The sequence below is a fragment of the Triturus cristatus genome, chromosome 5_2 (assembly GCF_964204655.1).
Source record: "Triturus cristatus chromosome 5_2, aTriCri1.1, whole genome shotgun sequence".
NCBI lineage: Eukaryota > Metazoa > Chordata > Amphibia > Caudata > Salamandridae > Triturus > Triturus cristatus.
Window position 1 is genome coordinate 713388113 of NC_140588.1, and position 16619 is coordinate 713404731.

Consider the following 16619-nt stretch of genomic DNA (forward strand, 5'->3'; position numbering starts at 1 on the left):
ACTGGATTCAAGCTAGCCTGACTGATGAGGGGTGATACCCACAAAATGGTCCCAGGATACTTTTTTCAGGTCCAGAGAGGGCCTGGCCTGGCAGTTCAGGCTGGACTGTTCCCAGGGGAAGCAGGGTAAAAACTGAATTGCCTGTGGCTGGGTCTAAACTGGAATGGCATGGTGTGGAAATAAATGGATGGATTTAGGTTCAGATCTCTGTACTGAGGGTGAATGATTGAGATTGTTCAACATTCCATCCATCAATTGTTCTTTTTTCATTTTCATGAATAGGCATGAATAAGCAAATTCATGAATTATTCACATCTAAGCCTTAAACACTTCTCACTGAAAATTGTTTGTGACTTAGGTTTGGAAATTCATTAGTGATTCACAACTGTGTCAGCAGTAAAACACAAGTATTAACAGAAAACGCTTTGTGAATCGGAGACTGAGTGCTCTCATAGGGACCACCAAAGATTTCAGTACTAAAGAGAACAATTCGACATAACTGTACTTTAAATGGTTCATCGAGCTACATAACACCAGTTCAATGTAGAGTTAATCAAAGTTAATCAAAGTGTATGCTTCCACCAAGATTCTCTGGTCCCTGGAATCCTTTAATACTAAAGGTTTGTGGATGTAAACATATTTCTACTATTATCAAATAAGGCTAGAAATTGCTACTAAAGCCACCCATTGTGGGAATGGTTGTATAGACAGGATGAGTGAGATAAGAACATGTTGCAATTTATTCTCACTGTATATGTTATCGTGGTTTTGGAGTGTTTTTTTTACACAAATATGCAATATATGTCTCATTCAACCTCAAATCCTAAACTTCATTTCCATGCACAAAAAAACTGTACAAGGATTTATCGCCATGTTGATGAAACATCAACCATAAGATGGAAGAGTAGTCCTATTCACCTCTTATAAAAGTCTTGCTTGAAATTATGCTTCTGAAAAGAATCGGAGATTATAGAAGACGGTATGGATCAGTTTGATATATGAATAAAGAAACTGGCTTTGTGTTTAGCCTGTTGAAAAAACCTAACACAGACTTGATAATGTTATGAAGTAAAAGAGTAGCACAGGAATGTGTTTTATGGTTCCAAAGATAATAAGAAGGAGGCTATTAAAAAAACTAACACTGGTGTATCCTAAACATAGAAAAAATAAATAGGATCACATTTTCAATGTGAAGCGCTCTTCCTGGTAATTCAGTAAGAAAACTATTTTTGACAGACAGTTTCTAAGAGTTTGTAGTGTCCTATTTGAAGCCTATGTAAGACGTTTCTGTGGATTATTTCCTCAAAAGTATAAGACATGTATATGTCTCCTGCGGTTCAAAAGATAGTGTGCCTACCTCTTGTAGCGAGTGCACTTCCGACCGAATACTTCAAATATACTTATTTTGCATTATATTGAACATACAATTTTAAAACATTTCAAACTATACATATTGTTAATGTAATTCTGGAGTGAATTTTGGCCCCCATGTGCTGCACCCAAGGTCTTGGATGTTTCGCTGGTGTCAAAGTGTATTCCTGTAAAGTTTCTTGAAACCAGGGACATAGAAACTTTTTCACAACGTTTTGCTCTGATAATTGACAAGGGACAGTGTGCAACCTGCCAAGCCAATTCGGCAAGCATCGCAGCTGGGCCTAAGACTTAGGTTGATTCTGCTACTTTCTTCTCTCTAGCTGAAAATACTATTCAGTGGTACTCTGTGGAGAGTGAGTACTGGCCTCATGGAGCCCAGTTCGGCTACACCTGCAGCCTTGCCCCACTGGAAGACACTGCACCCCAAAATGTCCGAAAGTAGAAATCTTCACCAGGGATGGCAGGAAAAGTATCTGGCTGGAAAGGGGACTTCCCTAGGTATGAAATTCAAATTTCTCTCCCTCAGAAGTTCCCCACCAAAATTCAACAGCTTCCGTGAGACTTTGGACAGTGGCTGTCCGACGGCATGGACCCCTCTTCAGCCACAGCCTGCTGCTTTGCACTAAGGATTTTTGCCTTAAATTCCAGAGACTAGGTTGAAAAGTAAACATTTTCACAAGGACGTACCTGTTCCTTGTATCTGGCTCACACTCCACCGTGGTCAGCCTTAACTTTTCTATTTATTTGAATTTGTCATTTTGGTGTTATTTTATTTTTTTAAATAGTCCATAATTTTCTAAATTGGTTTCAAATTTTTCTTGCATTGTATTTTCACTTTATTACTGTTTGAGTGCTGCATAAATACTTTAAACATTGCCTCTAAATTAAGCCTGACTGCTTTAGTGCTAAGCTACCAGAGGGTTAAGCACAGGTTCTCGTTGACTACTTCACCGAGACAGCATCCTTTCTTGACAACCCCGTCTTTGGATCCATCCTGCTGACTTGCCCCGTTGAAGACTCACTACCCTCTCAGAGAATGTCCTAGTCTATGGGTACTTCTTTGACCAGGACCAACCTTGTCATCGTGTCCAACCCCTGCCCTGTTGCGGTCAGCCGCAAACCCAGCCTCAAACCTGACCCTCGTCTGGTCTAGCATGACCAGTTTCATGCAGTTAGTGCTTTGAGCTTGGCGCTATTTTTTGTTAAAAATTTATATCTCCGGTTCCCCTAATTGGCTTTTTGACATTTTGGTGTTATTTTGTTTCTTAAAATAGTTTCTATATTTACAAATTGGGGCAGCATTTTCATTTTTCTGTGTTTTCATTTATTTATCTGTTTCAGTACTTCTAAATACTTTACATATTTTCTTAAATTAAGTTGGTCTATTCTGGGCCATAGCCACCAATGGTTGAACTCAGGTTTAAATGACTGAAACCACTACTGGACCTAACAAGAATAGTACCATTATTACCAACTAATTTTCATTATCCACTTTCTCACAGCTACTGTCATTCAGCTGATTTTATTCATCCTTGTTTTTGTGTGCCTGGCAAGTGCAGCATGCTCTTGAATCTTTTGCTTCATTTGTAAGTGCTCATGGACATTTTATTTTTGTTTACCAGTTTGACATGGCTGTCACCCATGTTGGAACTCACAAAAACAATGGGGAAACCCTGTGTCCCTCAGAACCTGGGTATCAAACAACAATGCTACAGCGGTTCTGTGGGGTAGAGGGAAGAATTATTTCACAACATTATGCAATTTTTCAATTTTTCAGAAGTACCATATAATTTAGTAGTACTTGAAAAGAACACATGCAAAACCCACTTCATGTATATTGAGTTCAATCAGAATATTTATTTAAAGTAAATTTATAGAATAATCAGGCTGTCAACAATAAAACAGTGACATGTGAAATATGTGCTCAGTGACTGTGATAAAGTGAATGCAATATATACAAGTGCAGGTAAAATATATACAGGTATTCACAGTAGATAGAACTCTTTGATCATAGAGGGGGTCAGTACAAGTCTCCAGTGGTGTGCAAAGGTACACAATGTTCGAAAGCCAGGAGATTCAATGATACTGAGACAGCAGGTTACGCCGACGTTTCGACCCTGCAGACAGCTTAATTCTTAGGTGTCAAGGCGGGTCTTCCTCAAGGCTATGGAAAGGATGTGGACAGCCAAAGTCTGGGGTCTGACTTAGCCAGGGGAGCTCTTCTTCTTGGGTCTCATGCTAATCAGGGACCGGAATATTCCTTGTACGAATTAAGGTGGAAGACTAGGAACGCAGTTATTCATTTCTTTACTGATTTATAACAGCGTGCTGATTCTACTTTCACGTCCTCTGCTGCGACAACCCATGTTGGAGCAGCAAAGTAAAAAATCCCAAAATGTCTCTGATATTTCACACCTTCATGTTTATGGTAGCTTTCTTATAATAATTGTTCTTATCAGTGCTTAATTTGAACCAGTGGTTTCAGGTGCTCGGCACCAGCACTTAATTGTCTGCACTGGGGCCAGTGACAGTCTGCCAGAAGGTGGCACTGTCTAGCTAATTTAGAGATGACCACAACAACAGATAATAATTAACTCAATATACAGTGAAAATGAATATTACCTGCCACCCAAGCCATTGTTATAGCTTTGGGGGCATGAAATAGTCCGAACTGTTACACCTGTAGGAGTGTAAATGTTAATAATTGTGTTGTTATTATCATCGGCAACATGACAGGGGTAATGTGTGGTACAAGGTGCAGTGGCCTCCTGACGAGAGCCCTGGCACTTATTTCTTTGCAAATTAAGCACTGGTTCTTATCATTCCAAGATGGCCATCATGTGCAAGCAGGCACACATATGCATTGGGATGAATGCACATGCATGCATTGTGGCATGCCAGTCACCATTTTATCTTTTTACTTTATTGTTCCGACATGGCAACAGACAAAACTAAAAAAAAAAAAGTGCATGGACGCACCAATGCAAAGCATTGTCAAAGTAAAAGGGCTGTGAAACTGCTTTTAAAGGCAAAATGTTTTGGCTTTGCCAATTGTTTGCTTAATACTGGGCCGAGATTTTAGAATTAGTAGATGTGACTCTTTGTAGTACTCCTGAATTCCATGGTAAGCAAGAGTTCTCCTAGCTTACTCCAGGCTTATTCCTGGAATTCAGGGATAGACATGGAGGACTAAAAGGGTAAACATCTCCTTCCACGCACCCATGCGACATCTCCGATCAGCCGTCCTCTCTCTGGCCACCATCCCATGCATCTATTAGACCAGAATGGGAGGGAAGTCCTTCTCCTACCTCACAGCCAAGGCCTGGAATGACCTCCCCCTCCACCTCTGGCAAACCCCCACACTGCCCTAGTTCAGGAAAGATCTCAAGACCTGGCTCTTCGGATGACGGCAGCATGCTATGTAGCCACCCCACCACCCCCCACTTTTAGTGCTTTGAGACCCCCATGGGTGAGTAGTTGCACTTTATAGACCCCTGATTGATTTATTGATTGAACATCAGCAAATATTTGTGAATCAGGATCTATAGCTCCCATGTGTTTTTCTTTCTCTGATTTATACTTGGTAGGAACTTGTTGCCATAAACATGTTGCTTATAAATAATTGATTAGAATTCCACTTGCTTTTCAACTAGATTCCAAAGCTGCCAATTCTACCCTCATACCTTGTACTTAATCAAACTCAAATTAACATTAGTAATATAAACCGATCAGAACAAATAGAACATCAATACCTATGTGTATTACGCTCTGTACAGAGTTTCCTGCCTTTCTGCTCCACTCTTATTTACTTTCTAGTTGATTTCCAGGTATGAGGTTTACATTCTACCCAGGAGACATGACTAAGTACATTGGTTATATGTTTTAAAATAGTGAAACACTAAATATCAATGTTACTTTAAATTAAATTGTTTTCATTTTTAGATTTCGCTCTAGTTCTCTCTCCAGTGCTTTCATAAAAAAGAAACACCCAAAATAAAAAATAATATGAATTGGGGCTTCAGGCGAAGCCCATTAAGCACTTCTTGGCTTGAAATGGCACTTAAATTCTCGATCAAACCACATGCAGCATAAATGGAGTGGGGCTGTGGGAAATTTCTATATTTAAAGCGCAGATCACATTTAGGGTTATCCCACAGCACAGCCTTTTGATTCCTGCAGTGACAGGCATCTTGGGTAAAGAGTTGCAAGTATTTCACTGTACACAGATTTCAGGTTTGCCCCAGAAATAAACATGTGTCCCTGGTGAAATGCAACAGATATTTGAGATTTTTCCACAACTTCTTGCAGCATGTAGTACAATTTTCATATTAGGTACTCCATTATAAATAATAAAAATGCAGACTTGCTTAGCAAATCGACAAATAGGTTTTAAAGCAGTAGTACAGCCATGTTAAAGCCTAGCGGGTCCTGAAAAGCGAGGCATGATGGATGATGCCCTCTTCTGACCGCCTCTTGTGACGCTCCTAGATTTGTTACTTGACACATGAGGAAAATGCAGTGGGTCTATTGCTAGTGCCGTGCGCATGATTTATTAGACTCAATACACTCTTCACTTCCAGTCCCTCTGGTCAGTGGCTTAATTTTAAAACAAACCGTGGCATTGCTGGTTCTCGTTTCTAAATGTTATACATTTTATGAAGTGCGTAGCTGCCCCAGCAATGGGGCTTCATAGCGCTAGTCCTGAAGTCTGACTAAGGTGCAGCAATGGCCAGAGATTTGGTATCTTCTGTTGAGAATGAAGATCTTGAAACTTTATGATAGTCTGAATAATATCTTCTTCAAGTGGTCAGCTAGAGTACGCACCCCAAATCCTTTGTTTCCACCAACTTGAATCTGGCAGTCCCACCGCTGGGGTCAGCTCATGGAAAAGCCAACTCAGAATACGAATGGGGTGAAACTCCCCTGTAGTGACCTACAGCAGCTGATTTTCCCCTACACATCCCCGGCGGTCTGAAGTTTGCTGATGGTGTAGGTGGTTCAGCCACAGTCTTTGCAATAGCAGTCCACACAACTCGTAATATGGCGGTCAGACTGCTGAGCTTGCGGTGTTCGGAATGCGACCACGGGTACGGTGGTACACGAACTGCCAAACTCGTAATATGGCCCTAAGTATCGATTTGCCACACTTGCTACATAACCTGATTAACATGTGTATTTTAGTTAAAAAATGATTTTAGTTCAAATGCATCAAATGTTATTCAAACAGCTATATCCGACCTGCGCCTCCACACTATCAACTATGTCCAGTTAAGTAGTTAATTAAAGATTTCCCTACGGCATGTGCTCCCACATGCTGATGGCCCAATGTTTATATAATATGAGTGTGCAGCAACCAATCTTTAAGATATGCCACTTTAACCCAAAGCAACTTGTGCTTGATAGTGCTACCCTTGGAATCTATGCAATCATTTTGTTTCCAAAAATGTAAATGATCATTAAAAGATTGTATGCAATAATATGAATAACACACTATAGGTGTGAGGAATTTAGGATCCCCATTTTAATGTGCAAGAAGTAAAGCCCTCAATTCAGCCAGCTGTACAGTACAGTCTTCAAGAGACAGTGTGCGAGTAATTTGGGGGTTAAAAACCCCATCAGCGGTAGTACCTAGAATGATAGGGCATGCTGCAGAATATTGCTGCTTAGAACCTATAGCAGGTTGTGAAGATTCACTAGTATAAATGATGGACTTATATTGGTCAAAAGGCAGAATAGAAAAAGGCAAAGGATATACATATATTTTAATATTGCAAAAATTCCTGAGTCTGCAAAGAAGGGTTAAAGACGAAGTCTACAAAGAAATTTGAGAACAATTTAATTTATTTCAGTTAAATTTGAGGCTTACAGGGGATTCTGGGTACAAAAACGTTGGGGGGTCAATGCAAGCCATACCTACCTGGACTCCCCCAGGTGTCAAGTTTTCAGAAATATGTAGGTTTGGTAGGTTTCCCTAGATGGCCGATGAGCCCGGGGCCAAAAACCCAGGTGACCCTCCCATGCAAAACCAGGTTGTTTTGTGATAGGTAATTGTGATGTCTCCACAATAAGTTTTGGGCCCTTCCCTGCCGTGGGCACTTGGCCCACTCACACAAGTGAGGTACCATTTTTATCAGGAGACTTGAGGGAATGCAGGGTGGGTGGTAGTTTGTGGATCCACGCAGATACCAAAACTTTACATCACAGAAATGTGAGGAAAATATATATATTTTTTTTTTACAAAGTTTGAGGTTTGCAATGGATTCTGGGTAACAGAACCTGGTGAGAGCCAGACAAGTCACCCCATCATGGATTCCCCTGGGTGTCTAGTTTAAAAAAATGTATAGGTTTGCTAGGTTTCCCTAGGTGCCGGCAGAGCAAGTGTTCAAAATCTACAGCTAGGCACTTTGCAAAAAGAGGTCAGTTTTTACTGTAAAAATGTATTGTGTCCACGTTGTGTTTTGGGACGTTTCCTGGTGCAGGCACTAGACCTACCCACACAAGTGAGGTACTATTTTTATTGGAAGACTTTTGGGATTGCAGGATAGGTGGAATTTTGTGGATCCACACAGATTCCAGAACTTTCCATTACAGAAATGTGAGGAAAATGTGTTTTTTTGACAAAGTTTGAAGTTTGCAAGGGATTCTGTGTAACTGAACCTAGTGAGAGCCAGACAAGTCACCCCATCCTGGATTCCCCTGGGTCTCTAGTTTTCAAAAACGTATAGGTTTGCTAAGTTTCTCTTGGTGCCGACAGAGCTAGGATTCAAAATCCAAAGCCAGGCACTTAGAAAAAAAGGGTCAGTTTTCTCAGTAAATAATGTGGTGTGTCCACATTGCGGTTTGAGCCGTTTCCTGTTGCGGCCACTAGGCATACCCACACAAGTGAGGTACCATTTTTATCCGGAGACTTAAGGTAACTCAGAATTGTAGAGCAACTGTTATTACCTATTGACTTTCGATGCATTTCTGCCTTCCAAATGTAAGACAATTTGTAAAAAAGAAGTCACTTTGAAAAATGTCCTATAATTCACATGCTAGTATGAGTACTCACCATTTGAGATGTGCAAATAGATACTGTTTGTAAACTCTATATTTTGTTCCAATTTCAAAAATACATAGGTGTCTTTCATCCTGATTTTTCACTGTATATATTTTCCCAAATTAATTTCTATAAACCCGGTCCACAATAAAAGACCATTGCAAGAGGGTGCTCAGCTATTGGCTCTGGATTTGTCAGGTACTTGGTAAACCTACAAGTCCTATATATCCCCACAACCAAAAAGGTCCAGCAGGTGTAACGTTATATTGCTTTAAAAAATCTGTCATACTTAGAAGAAGTTACAGGTGAAAACGTTAGCACAAAGGGCTCTTTTTTTCTTTCATTGTCAATTTTTCCTATTTTCAACTGTTAGTTTCTGTAAAAGATCCTTGAAGGATCTACACAAATGATCCCTTGCTGAATTCAGAATTTTGTCTACTTTTATGAAATGTTTAGCTTTCCAGGATCCATTATTGCTTTCATACCCATTTCTACCATTAACTGGAAGAAGGTTGAAAGCACAAAAAATAGCAAAAATAGGCTATGTCCCAGTAAAATGCCAAAACTGTGTAAGAAATGTTGGTTTTCTGACAAAATCCACCAGTCCCTGAAAGCTTGGAAAATGGTGATTTCAGCACCACAAACCATTTGTTGATACCATTTGCAAGGAAAAAACCAGATGCTTTTATTTGCGGCACTTTTTTCCCATAAAACCCAAAATTTAGCTGTATTTTTGCTAATTTCTGGGCCCCCTCCAGGGGAATCCACAAACCCTGGGAACCTTTAGAATCCTCATGATGCTGGAAGAAAAGGACACAAATTTGGCGTGGATACCTTATGTGGTCAAAAAGTTACAGGGGCCTAAGAGCAAACTACCCCAAATAGCCAAAAAAAGGCTTAGCACAGGGGGGAAAAGGCCTAGCGGCGAAGGAGTTAAATGACGCTCCACACAGCTTGTAGAGTTTGAGTACTTTATTCTTAGGCTCAAACTCGGCATTGGCAATACATCTCTCCTCCTCAACCATCTCCCGTCTTCACAATGCCCACCCGGCGTCCCCACATTCCAAACCCTGGCTATAGAACATTCCAAGCATCATAACATCCCCATGGTAAACACTCGATCCTTAATGCCATTAAATACAACAACGCACACACACATTCAAAATTGCCCATAAAGGGGAAATGTCATGCCAGTCACTGTGAGTTCCACCAAGGACCTAAAATAATAGGTATCACTTCAACTGTTGGCACAGTTTAGGAGCAGATCTAGAACCTTCACTGTGTTGAACCCCACAGATAAAACCTGAAACCGTCTACCACACATGGGTTTGGCTAGTATATCAAAAGACACAATCCCCTTTAACATAACGCTGTTTGGGAAACCCTGACCCTCAAATTACACCACACTCACTCCGTGGACACACCCTCAACTACAGACACATGTTCAGTAACAGGAAGTACATACTACTTGCCAAATAATTGGCGAGGCTATGCACCATAAAATGCACCAAACATAACAACATTTATAGATAACATTTAATAACATTGTTATTAGATGTTCCTACATCAAAAGTCATTTTTATCAAATTGCATGGCGGAATGAGGAAATGGAAGCTGCCATGTTTGATGAGACAATATTCTTTGCAAATGAACCAAGTTTCTAAACATATCATAGATGCATAATACTACCACACGAAAGCACCTGTTGTGTAGGTGAGGAGATAATGTAGCTGGTTTTTAGCTTAACCGGGAAAGACGATTTATCCCATGGTTATACAATGATCAAAACTTCAGTGCTCATTAAATATTTTCAAAGGCGCACTCTTTCGGGTTAGGGTACAAAATACAAAAACGGACAAAAGTTTAGTTTTATCCGGTCAATTGCGCTTTATTGGGTCAAACATGTTTGTCAGGTCAAGAATGTTTTGAAATAACATTTACGCCCCAACAGTTCCAGTGATTTATCTTCACATTACTGAATCGCATAATTAATTCTCGTCATCTTGAAATGAAGCATGACTAATTAGGAACTAATGAAGCTATGTTCCAGCAGCCTTCTATTATTTTCGGAAATTGATATGCATGCAACATTCACGAGAAAATCCCAAAACAAGAAAATCAAAACAATGGTTTATAAAGCTAATAAGCAGTTTCGAGGAAAAGAAAAGCAATTTTCCAGAGCCAGAGCAATTACAGGCTGACGCATTTGGAATGCCATTTAGCTCCCTTTCAGAGTCACAATCATCCAGCAGGTTCCATTGTTTCGGAAAGATGCGCAGCGATCCTTCATGTCCCTTTCCAAATGTGAAACCTGCAAGGAGCAGCTGCACAAACCATCCATTCTGACAGACCTGCCTTTCATCACCACATTTGGGATTTTTAAAATATATTTTATTCATTTATTTATTCATTGTTTTTTTCACATTAACCCGAATTTTTGATTTGACTGTCAACTGAGGGTGTTGGTGGGGGCCTTGGGCCCTACATTAACTTAATTAATGGTTACTCAAAATTCTAATATTATTAATTTGATAAGGTGTGTGGTGCGGGGAGAAATCGGTGTGGAGGAGATCGCCATTTCTGTGACTACATACTTGGAGATTTCTTTAACAGCACCCGATATATAACACGGCTTGCTTCAGAATTTAGGCATTAGATACCATATGTCATCGAAATGTGCGAGTCACTGATTGAGGGTTCCATCCATTTATTTATTTAAATAATGGGGCGTTTTGTGATGCTTTATTGGGTCATAATTCCTTGGTCTCTAATCCCGGGTGGTACTGAGAGGTCTCCTGAAATGCAATAATTTCGTTCAAACCACACGCAAAGGTCCAGAATGTTACAGAGCTCAGGACCCTGAACTCCAAGTGATTGGAAACTGTGTATTAGTCGATTGAAAGATTATTGCATAATGTCGCAGAGCAAATATTTCTGATTGAAATGTGGCAACTTTTTCTGGACCAATGACATTTTTCTAGTGGGCTTTGTTCTTGCTGCAGAAGGTTTAAGTGTGATTCTTAACTTCAGTAAGAGCCACTTGATTGCATTTTGAACTGGCTCTGCATATTCACGTTTACCCTAAATTCATACTTTTCCATGTGGCCTGGTTTTGGATTATTTGGAATGCTTCTGTTAGCTTTCTAGGTAAGTTTGTGTAGACCTATTTATAGTAGCCCAGACACCCATTTAGCCAAGCCTCTCATCAGCTCCACCCACAGTGCATTTTAGCATTCGCAATACAATTTTGGGTACCTCGAAAAGTTGCACACATATGCCCATGACTACAAAGTTAATTTCTGGTGCAAATGTGAGATTTGATGTTGAACATGATAGTCAGATTTTGACTATCTGAAGATTAGCAAGTGCATGCTCCGCTAGATCCCCAATTTAGGAACTCAAATTTTGTAAAGGTAATGCCTTTGATGCATTGGCAGAGTACATCATCAGCTGCTGACTGTTTCAGTCCAGCACCCCCATCGTAAAACCATTCAGAGGTGGATTGATAACCCCTGTGCAAGGACTCACAGAAGCCGTATAAAAAGCTTTAAAGTTCTCTCCCAGAAAAAAGCAGCAGATCGTGATCTACCACTTAAATTACAAGATTGAGATTAAAAGAAGATAAACCTTCCTGAGGGAGGAGGCATGAGACCAACTAAAAACGCTAGCTGTTTGCAAAGATTAGCTTATTTTGGGATATTGTCAGGCTCCCATTGTTTGCTCCTCCTGAGAGAGCTCAGAATTGCTCCCATATTACGGCAGACAGGTGGGTGAGCCATTTTTCTGAAATGTACTCGTCTTCCAGCGTCTTTTCAGAGAATAGTCTACTTGCGTCCTTTTCCATGGGTATTTCAATCCTGAGATTTCAGAGTGAGAAATTAAGGCTGGAATCCGCTACAAAGGCAATGAACAGGGCAATACCCCCCGCTCCTCTTCCATACTGCTCCAAAAACCAGATCCTCGCTCCACGGAGGGAGACCTGCCTTCTCAGCTTTCTGGTCAAGGTACGAGTTGGGACTTTCAGGCGCCTGCAACTAAGGAGGACATCCAGCTCCTCCTCATTGAATTACTAGAGCTATGTCTGGGTTCGATCAGTCCTTACATCAAACCAACACTGGTCTGGCCACTGTGGCAGTGACTGTAGTGAACCATGCCCTCAAAAATGTCCGCCGCACAACCTGCATTGAGAGTGGGGGCAGCAGGGGCTTCATGATATGATTGACAACCTTGAGAATCGCTTGAGATGCAACAATGTGCCTCACGTCCACCATCCTGCCTGCAGAACTTGAAGAACTTGTGGCTCACGTCCAGGCCCTCTTTGCGCACCTCCTCCTGCAGCCTGATGACCCTCCTAGTCTGCTTGATTGTACCCATCGGGTGTTCTCTACCTTCCAACACAGAAAAACCTGGTGCTGGGCACCCTAACTAGAGTCCATTATTTTCACCAGAAAGAGCAGGTATTGTGAGCTGCCCACTAACAAGGGCCGATCGCTTTCAGCGGGGATTTCCATTTCTCTATACCAAGATATCTTGGCCCATACATTAGCTTGTTGGAAAGACTTCAAGGAGATTACCCAAAATCTGCAACAGAACAAAATCCCATACCGCTGAGGCTTTTCATTTCAGATCTACTTCACTCACCAGGACAAGAGGATTGCAGCCTGCTCACCCCAGGAGGCCCGCGAGGCTCTTTGATTATGTTCTCCTTCTGACCCCGACCTCTCTCGCAAGTCAGGGGCCCGGACCATGGTGAAAGGTGGGGGCGGCTGGCTTTCCAACCATCCAGACAAGCGAAGGAGAAGGCACGCAAGCAGCTGCAGCAAGCTGATAGAGACCAGCGCCCCCGCTCCTCAGACGATAATCACCCCGTCGTCTTCCTCTTGGAACCAAATGCCTTCTACAAACACTATGAGCTTCTTGCCTTCCCAATGTGGAGAAGGCTTTTTCTTTCATGTGCCTTTTTTCCTTTTCTGATGAACACTGATTTTGCTGCAAGCACCTGATTGTGAGTACGGGAGGAGGGGGCCTCCTGGCTGTACGCTAGAGCTCGCCCCTTCGCCCTTTGAGTATGTCATTGTTACCTGTCGATTTTCTTTTTGCTTTCTCACAGTATATTGCATGGCTGTTCTTCTTGCTATTGTTGTTCTTATTTTTTTGTTATTCTTGCTATTGACACACAAGTGCATGCTACTATATTGTGCAAGATGGGAGCTGGACTCTGACTGCCCCACTGTAAACACATACAGGGATTGTCAACTGTCTTACTCATGACTACCTTCCGTGCTGTCTTCCTTAATGTCCAAGGCTTGAACACCCTACTCAAACATAGAGCATTGATAATTTTGGCTCTGCCATGCAGAAGTAGATGTGCTGCTCTTACTAGAGAAGCACCTCTTTCAGACAGATATCAAACATCTCCATTCATACTGTTACCCTATGCACTTTCACTAATGCCATACTCCTAAATCCTGTGGGAAGGCTATTCTTCTCTGTTGTGACCTTCCCTTCAAGTTGGATAGCACCTACAGGGATGGGGAGGGGAGACAGACGGGTCTGTGAGGTGTGTTTAGCACCACCCAGTTGACCTTGACTTCGATTTATGATCCAACAAAGATAGCAGGGTGTTCTATACTGACCTTTCTCCAAGACTCTCGCACTTTCAGAGAGGGGAGTTGATATTGGGCGGTGACTTCAATGTGTCCCTAAGTCCCCAGCCAGACCGCTCCAAACCCAGACGGGACGATCCTTGTATGCCCGCAGCCCTTATCTAGGGGACCCGAGACCTGAGCTTCATTGTCGCCTGACAACACTATCACCCTAAGGAACGCAATTATATGTTTTACTCTAACGCCCATGAGACGTATTCACGACTAGATTACCTCCTAGTCTCTCAGTCTTCACTGCCTAGACTGCTCGACTCCAAGATAGATCTACGAGTCATTTTCAATCACGTTCCAGTTCGGTTAACCTTAATTACAATCGCTCCCCAACTGCCTTTTCCCATACCATAGCTCATTAATGAAGTCTCACTCTGTGACCCGGGTCTACTACACTGTATTAAAGACAAAATTGAGAGTTACTTCCCAGAAAATGACAATGATGTGGTGTCTCTTGCAACTCTCTGGGATGCTGTGAAAGCGATTTTTCAGGGAGAACTCCTCTCCCATACGGCAACATTTGAAACCGCAGTTAAACTCCTACAATGTGAGCTAGAAACCCAGATACAACAGGCAGAGGTGAGGCGTAAAGAGGGGGGCACACACAAAACCCAAAGGGGCCTGCAACTGCTTAGGGATGAACTTGAACACCTTTTGATGAAAGCAGCCACTAAGAAGCTGCTATACTCAACCAAACCTACTACAAGAAGGGATATTATCCCACATGTTGGTGGTATGCATTATGCAAAATCATATTTGAGATGTGGAGGACGAGGAGGGTCGCCTCCAGTAGGAGACTGGCGATATAATCGGGATATTCTACCAGTGCTATACCACTCTCTACCAGGCCTTATAGCTTAATGCTCAACCTTAAAAGGATTACATGTGTGCATACGTCCCTGCCAGGGCCGAAGAATAGCACTTCTTAGAGGAGGATATCACCCTGGAGGAGTGTCTGGCCATGATCGGTAAACTCCCCTCACATAAGGCTCCTGGCCTGGATGGGTACACAGTCACCTTCTATAAGGGTAATCCTCCCTCCTGATCAATCCCTTGGCAAAAATGTTCAACTCCTTCTTGGTCTCTGGTGTGGTCACCAACACTATGCTAGAATCACATGATATTCTCCCTCTCAAACCAGGCAAGCCCACCACCCGCTGCCCCTCCTATAGACCCATTGTGTTGCTGATCAGTGATGTGAAACTATGTGCTTCAATTCTTGTGGCCCACCTGCACCAAGTTTGTCCCTCCCTCATCGCACCCACTCAATCTGACTTCATCCATAACCAACAGGCCAATGATAATACACAACAAGCTGTAGTCCTAATGAAGGCGGCTGAAAGGTGAAAGCAATCAATGGCCCTTCTCTCTCTCAACGATGAGAAGGCATTTGACAGGATTGACTAGAGATACCTCTCCAAGGTCCAGGATAGAATTCAGCTGGGTCTTAAAATGAAAGCATTTATCCAAGCCAACTTCCAAGAACCCATTGCTAAACTTAAAATCAACTCCGCCTTTTCCACAGTGATCGGGCTCACGTGGGGTACACAACAGTAATGCCCTTTGCCACCCCTGTTTTTTGCTCTCAGGATGGAGCCACTGGTGGCTAGGACACAGTACAATCCCACAATATGTGGTGTGGAAGTCAATGGCAGGAAGCATAAGTTGGCTCTTTTTGCCGATGATATCCTCTGTTTCATTACCAACCAAGACACTACTATTGCCCAAGTGTTGGGTTTCAAGATTAATTTTGCTAAATCATGGAGCATGGGAGTTGTGGACCCCCTACCTAGCTTCAAAAACCCCGTCCAGAACAATGGTTTCCAATGGGAGACATCCACTATTATGAACCTGGGGATACGGCTCCTGCCTCATACTGGAGACATTAATGCTAGCAACCCCCCCTTACTTTCCTCTATAAGGACCTCTACCACTGGGGTAAGACAGAGATGTCATAGCTTGGCAGACTTAATAGCCTGAATATTAACTTTATGCCTCACCTTTTATATGTCCTACAGACCCTCCCTCTGGTTATCCCCCACGCCGTCCGTTTACAGATTTGCACCAAAATGTTCAACTTTGTGTTGTGTGGGGGGGGGGTTAAGTCCCCGAGGGTAGAAAAAGCATACTTGTGCAAACCAGTATGGGAGGGTCGGTTGGGATTTCCCAATGTTTCAACTTGTATATTAGCTGCACAACTCTGCCCTTCTCTTGACTGGAATCACAACCCTGATGGCAAACCCTGGGTTCATATGGAACAAGCTTTCTCCTCTGCACTTTTATTGGGGCTGTTGTGGCTCCCGGTCTTGGTGTGGACAACAGCCCCTCCAGCTATTGCCTTTGACAGCTACACTGTTAGCTCACTGGAAAAGTGAGACACCCTAGGACATTTTCATGCTATACATTCCAGTGCAGCCACTCCAGGCTTTTTTAATTGGCTACTATATCAATTTTCTATACTACGTGATTTCTGTGATGATGATGACTTGCGTTCCCGGGATGACTTGGTCACCACATTTTCATTGACTTGACGAGATGTCTATAGATTG

General features: G+C 42.2%; 1 protein-coding gene across 1 annotated transcript in view; it reads right to left on the reverse strand.

Annotated features, from left to right (window-relative positions):
• LOC146829166 (connector enhancer of kinase suppressor of ras 2-like) overlaps positions 1-16619 on the reverse strand; it is a 1989112-nt gene that overhangs the window by 1340041 nt on the left and 632452 nt on the right. The gene's annotated exons all lie outside the window — the stretch shown is intronic.